The sequence below is a fragment of the Epinephelus fuscoguttatus genome, linkage group LG22, assembly GCF_011397635.1.
Source record: "Epinephelus fuscoguttatus linkage group LG22, E.fuscoguttatus.final_Chr_v1".
NCBI classification, from domain to species: Eukaryota; Metazoa; Chordata; class Actinopteri; order Perciformes; family Serranidae; genus Epinephelus; species Epinephelus fuscoguttatus.
This window is the reverse complement of record NC_064773.1, coordinates 4683045-4689044: the sequence shown is the minus strand read 5'-3', so window position 1 is coordinate 4689044 and position 6000 is coordinate 4683045.

Sequence of the window (6000 nt, the reverse complement as noted above, 5' to 3'; positions counted from 1 at the left end):
GTGTGCAAAGCAGTAATCAGAGCAAAGGGTGGCTATTTTGAAGAAACTAGAATATAAAACATGTTTTCAGTTATTTCACCTTTTTTTTTTAAGTACATAACTCCACATGTGTTCATTCATAGTTTTGATGCCTTCAGTGAGAATCTACAATGTAAATAGTCATGAAAATAAAGAAAACGCATTGAATGAGAAGGTGTGTCCAAACTTTTGGCCTGTACTGTATATATATAGTATAACTGTTTATGTGGGCTAAAGAAATCCTTCATGCACTCACAAGTACAGCACAAACTCCCCATGGACAAAGGGCTTCAGGTCTTCAGTAACATCTATTACATGCTACAGTTTGCTCATTAGTATCATAAAGTAATAGTATCATTCAAGGAATTTGCGTCAGGGTTTTGGTGTTTGACACAAACCTAAAGACAGAAAACAAAATTTAGAAAAAGGAAGTATTGCAAAAATCAAGAAATGTACGTACATAACTGAAGAAAACTACAATACAAATATAAAAATGATCACATAAATATATCTGAATTAAATGAAGGATCTGGGCAGTTTGTTGTAAAGGTAGCAGTTTCGTGCAAAATTGTCCAAAAATGACAATAATGATGGTTTATCAATGTCAGTTCTTTATTCACATGTACACCCTGCCCTCATGTGTTTTTACAACTTTATACAACAACTACTACATGATTGTCCATACTGTGACAGAATAATTAATGTGATAAAGTTCATTATTGACCTCTCTATAGAGCTGGATTTTGCATCCGAAACTGAAGACACAGTATGTAAATCATAAAAAAAAAATCAAAAAAAAAAAATCACCAAAATAAAGTCCAAAGCACAAAAAAACAAACAATGACCTGACAATACAATTTTGGTTCAAATTTTAAACTGTCACAAACTACAGTTAGCTAGCTAACATTAGCTGCTACCGCTAAATTAATTTAAGCTGGTCAGATGCTACTTGATATAATTTAATGAAAATGTCACCCAAAGAAAACCTAAAGCACAAAAACAAACAATGAAAAAGTTCCTGACTATAACTAGATTGTTATACAATGTTCGGTTTTGAAACTGTCACTGACTGTAGTCAGAGATGGGCAAAAATACATCAAATTGTATTTTGATAGAAAATGCAAAATACCCCTCAAATAACTGTATCAAAATAAAATACAAAATACTGGTGCCAGAAAATGTATCAAAATAAAATACATGTATTTTGTATTTTCAAATACAGAAAATACTTTTTTCTTTCTCTTTTTAGCAGCTCTATAGGTCACTGTCAGTCGGTTGGTTGGTCGGTTGGTCCACAAAGCTCTTTTCGTGAATAACTCAAAAAGTCTTTGACCAAAAAAGGTCAAAATTTGCATACTGCAACTAGAGACCATGAGTACCTAAACCAGAAAGAATGCCCACGATTTGTCCGTAGTTGGTGCTATATTAACCGATTCAAATCTTTTTGTGAATACCTCAAAAAGTCCTTGACCATAAATGCTCAAAATTTACATGCTGCAATTAGAGACGACAAGTAACTATGCCAGAAAGAACAACCATGATTCATCCATTAATGGTGTGATAGTGGCACATTTGCACTTGTTTTCTCACAATTTGGTGTAGACTACCCTAAAATATTATTCATTGATTCAGATTTAGATTCAGACGACTTTATTGATCCCACATGAGGCAATTCATTTGTAGCATACTCATCCCAAGCATCAACAACAACAACATACAGTTTCCTATGTTATGCACAGTCCAGTAAAACAGACCACTAGGTCATTGAAGGGCACATTGAATGGCCCAAGTTTAAAAAAAACATATAGATAAAAAATAAGTAAAACATATTGTTACATCCAATATTATAAGAATGTGCCTATTATTTTTGTTTTTTGATTCGTGGAGAAAGTATTTTGAGTATTTTAAATATAAAATTACTCCACTCAAAAGTGTTTTGTTACAAATTACATTTGCTTTTTATCGTCCTTATCAAATACAAATTACAAAATACTCAAGTGTAATTGAAATACGTATTTTAAATACAAGTAATAGAAAGACTGCCCATCCCTGACTGTAGTTAGCTAGCTAGCTTAAGACTGCAGCTAAGACGTGACTAAAACTCATCTTGCATCCATAACTCAAGACACAGAGTGTAAATCATATAATCCATTCACCTGTCACTAATGTCTTTTTGAAGTGTACAATAGGTTTACTATACTTTTTTGTCAAGAATGGCGGTCTTGACCTTTTGCAGAGTCAATGTTTTTGTTTCCTGTTGAATGTTGTGACCAAGTTACCAGTTTGGTGCCACTTTATTTTAGTTTCTTTTACTTTTATGTTTTCAGTTTCATTGCAAGTGCAGACCAGTTAGGAGGCAGGTTAGCGTGGCGGAGGGGTAACAAAACACAGGACTTCCCCCTGGAGACAGGTGTTCGGAATCAAGTTTACTTTGAGTGAACTTTGTCATTTTACGGTACAGCTTCACCATGTTTCTTTGCCTAAACCTAACCACAGTGACTTCCCTAGTCTAAACCAGACCTCTGTAACTTGATGATGAGTACAGGACATCATTTGTGAGGCAATCATTTGTAGGATATCATAGGAATCCTTGTATAACAATATGTTGATTGATTGGATGTTACATTCATTTTGAATAGAGATAAATGCTTTATGCCAATGTCTTTGGCTTCATCTTTATGTTCTCCATCACAGACCTACTGTATGTTCAAACTTTGGAACATTTGAATTATTTTACACCAAAAACAAGAGGAAGACAAAAGTGAAACACTGTCATGCTTCAACATATTTACGTTGTTAATCATTAGAATCATATTTAACACTACAATTCCTACCCTCATCTTTCACTGATGATGCTCAGCAGTGTGAATTTTGTCTAAAATAATGCAAAAATAAAACTGTTGGTGCCAAATTTCCAGGAAACCTGAAACTTTTAGTGTATAAGTCTTATAACATATAAAGTCTAACAACTATACATATTTATTTTACATTATTTCTAAACTTTGTACTTTTATTGTATTTATTATTTCTGATCTTTTAATTTTTCCAACCTCTTCAGGTAACGAGTATCATTAAGACACGACATGCCCCAGGCACAACATTTAGCTCCAAATCCACAAAACCAGCCTGAAAATGAAGGAAATCTGAAACGACTGCATTAGAGTCAATGGAGCACAGCTGTGTTGTTGTTGGACCCTGTTCTGAGCCAGCTGACGCTACGTTATGATTGGCCAGTCTGTGTCCGGCGGCAGGACTTAGCCAAGGGTCAATTACATTTCCTTTCCTGAATAAATAAAAATGAAATGAAAATTGATCTTTAGGGTAAAACTTTTAACTAGTAGATATCACATGAAACTTTCATTAAACTAGTTGATTAATTATATTAAGACATTAAAACATGTGAACGATTTTATATTTTTTTATATTAAGATATCTTATATTTTAAACATAAAATATTTTAATATGTTATATGAAGTCTATACTATATTAAATATACATTTTATAACAAATATATATTATTAAATATCATATTAAAATTTGATATTAAAATATGTAAACAATTTTATATTTTTTATATTACAATAATTTATATTTTAAATATAAGATCTTTAATATAAGTTATATTAAATTTATATTACAGTAAATATACATGTTATAACAAAAATATGTATTTTATATTAAAACATATAAAGGAAGCATTATTTAATTAAATATGTGCTTTTTGAATACATTTCCAAAATAAACAAAACAAAACAAAAAAAAAACACCCAAATGTGTATTTTGTATTTTTGTTTTTCTCCCATGAATCTGAGAGAAGTCAAGTTATGGAAGCAAAATAGCCCAGAGCCTGAAAGAATCGTGGGTGTCTCACCTGAAATGATGAATCTTTTAGTCAATAAAATACTAAAACAATTTCAAATGCTGATGACACTGAATCATTTATTTTCATATGTCTTCCTTGGAGAGGATGGCAGGATGAGGAAGGGAGGAGTTAGTAGGTAGGAGGGTTCTGCTATGTTAGCGGCTGGCATTGTCCAGGGAGATAAAAGTCATAAAGGAAACCTCCCGAGCATTCGACGCTGGACCCCCATGAACCAGCCGCTCCGCCATGCAGAACACCGCCCTCCTGGGCGTCCGCACTTGTCTTGTGACTTCCATCAGTGCCCGAGGAATTCATGGAAGCAGAGCTGTAGGTCACTGGTCCCTCCACCTGCATCAAACAGGAGGATCTGCAAACAAACAAACAAACAGTTATTGATTGGTTTGATCACGCGTCTTAAAAGGTACTGTTTCCAGTACAAATGTTTTATGTATTTTAAAGGCCCATCTAGGGACAGACAGTGCAGATCAGCTTAGGTTATAAAAGCCGTGGTGTGTGACATTGGTTTATGATACAAATAAACGATAAAATATCTAGTTTTCAAATCTAATGCATTTTGATTTATCCCACTTGGTGTCCTTTCTGAGGCTTTAGCAAAGATGTGGTGAGGGCCCCTAGAAACAAAATGCCATCCAAAGGGCGAATGCACCCACACGGCTTATTTGTGCTCAACATTTGATACATATATGGTCACGGACATGGATACAGCCTTCTGTCCGTATTTGTGCACGTTTTGTTAGAGCTTATGGATACAGAGGAAATGGAGCAGAGGCAATGTAGCGTAGTTCAAGCGAGATACGACCGTAGATGACGATGAAGACATGTATGAAGTATGAAGGCAGTGACGTTTACAACGTTTGAAAGGGGTGCATCTGTTGTCGTTCGTAAAGACCAATTCAGACTAAAGATTCGCGAGACGAGAAGAAACCGTTGGTTGATGGTGTCACCTGTGACTCAGCTGGTCAGCTTTGGTCTGAACTGGGCTTACAGGGAGAATAAATGAGCCCTAACTGTGACCTGCTGTGTATCAGGGTGAGTGAGTCTGAGTGAGAGGTGGATCTTCCTACCTGCTGCCTTTGCTCTGACTCCTCTCTTCGTCTTCGCTGGATTTACTGGCTGAAGCAAAGGGAGAGTCTCGAGTCTGCAGATTGGTCATCTGAGCCAGGACCAGCGACTGGAAGACCAGCTCAGGTACAGGTAACTCCATGGCGGTCCTCTGAGACACCTGGGCCAGGTGAGCCTGTATCAGCTGGAAGGGAAACACACAGTTTAATGTCTGCTGCACTGGACACATTTAACTGCAGCTTCTGTCTTTTAACTTTTACAAAGATAGAAATAAATGTGGGTCTAACCTGTAAATGTTCAACACAAACTTTTCATATTAAACTAATCTGAATTATTGAAGTTTTAAAACAACTGAACTGGATCTTCACAAAAGTCAAGCCCTAAAACATTTAATGAAGGCAAATTAAAGCCTTTAAGTGAGAGAGACTGAGTTTATATCACAGTAAGGGATGTGTGGGATGGTTCAAGCAGTTAGTTAAGCCTTTTTTTAGATGTTTACGATCCAAAAACCTTTCATGACAAATCCATACTGCTAAATGGATTCAAAGACAATAAGCCTGTGTAGGCTACACTTTGAAATGTTTTGGTTTAAATGATCTCCCGTTAAACAATATCCAGATGTACGGATGGATTGATGGACGGGTCTACTGGACACAGGCTCAGGGGCCCGACGTGTCAGGGCCCCCCCTGGCCTTCACCAACAAAATATCACTGAAATTAACATGTGGTGACCGGGAAGAGATTTTAAACGACCACAGGGGGGATATAAATGGCCACAAAGAGAAACAAGATGACTACAAAAAGATGCACAACAGCTGCAAACAGACACAAACAGACTTATGACTATGATAAGGGGAAAAACAACTACAAAGAGACAAAAAATTACTACAAAAAGCTGCAAGGAGACACAAAGAGACTAATCACTATGAAAAGGAGAAAAACAACCACAAAGGGACAAAAATGACTACAAAGAGACACAAAGAGACACAAAGAGACTTATGACTATGATAAGGGGGAAAAACAACTACAAAGAGACA